The 1092-nt window shown below is 40.8% G+C and overlaps 1 protein-coding gene and 1 long non-coding RNA gene across 3 annotated transcripts in view; both read left to right on the top strand.

Annotated features, from left to right (window-relative positions):
• The window catches only part of LOC101853869 (endothelin-converting enzyme homolog), a gene marked incomplete at its 5' end in the record, with an annotated part of 35357 nt that overhangs the window by 5468 nt on the left and 28797 nt on the right, over positions 1-1092 (top strand).
• LOC118478072 overlaps positions 1-1092 on the top strand; it is a 3413-nt gene that overhangs the window by 1812 nt on the left and 509 nt on the right. The gene's annotated exons all lie outside the window — the stretch shown is intronic.

The following is a 1092-nucleotide window of genomic DNA, read 5'->3' as shown; positions in this document are numbered from 1 at the left end:
ACACACACACACACACACACACACATCCTCTTCCAACCACCACACATAATATCTGGATGGATTTACCCATGCACCCTGCTGCCAGAAAAACGACTTCATTCGCTGCCTATTGACCATCCATTTGCCCTCGACCAACAAGGCCAATAACTCACACAACGATTAGAAATATAACGTTGCACTTCACGGAAATATTATTATAATGTTGTGTTCCTTTCCTCTACCTCATATATTATAGCCTCAGATGGCGACTCAGAGGTTACAAAAGCCTAGTTATTCCCAGTAATGCATTAGCTCTGGAATGTGAAGGTATAAGAGCACCCATACAGAAGATGTGAAGCGATAAATTGTTAGCAAAGGCAAGTAGACCAGTTTGGATTACACTTGCAACCTCAAATGTTAATAATTCAGCTGTCATCTGTTTTTTTGCAAATGACACGTGAGTTAGAGTGTATTTTATATATGTGTACGGCAATGAGTAGATCCAGATTTAGATGATAGATTACTGGTTTTCAGCACGTTTACTGCCACACAACTTTTAGCTTTTCTGTTTGTCATGTCTTCGACGCGCTGGATTTGGAAAGTGCAAGTTGAATACCCTACTTCTGCCTTTTCCAAGTATTTTCAATTATCACAACATTCATGTACCACATGGTAATGAACAGTACTACCATAACACAAGGTACCATACCAAACCATGCCATATGTCCTACTATACAACAGAATATTACCCCATACAATACAATGCCATTAACATATCACAGCATGCCACACCACAATCTCTTTACCTTTTCATATCACACCATGCCATACCAAACTGCATCATACTACACCCTACCACACAATACCACTCCCTATTACATCATACTACACCATGCCTCACCATATTTCACTGTACCACACTACACATATCACATCATACAACACAATACACCATGACACCACACCATGCCACATCACATGATACTGCACCTCACCACACCATACTGTACACCTCACCTTGCCACACCACACCACATCACATCACACCACACCATACTTCACTGTACCACACCACACATATCACATCATACAACACAATACACCATGACACCA

Source organism: Aplysia californica, unplaced genomic scaffold (genome assembly GCF_000002075.1).
Source record: "Aplysia californica isolate F4 #8 unplaced genomic scaffold, AplCal3.0 scaffold00362, whole genome shotgun sequence".
In the NCBI taxonomy this organism is placed as follows: Eukaryota; Metazoa; Mollusca; class Gastropoda; order Aplysiida; family Aplysiidae; genus Aplysia; species Aplysia californica.
The sequence above is the reverse complement of the archived record's forward strand: the minus strand, read 5'-3'. Positions and strand labels throughout refer to the sequence as shown.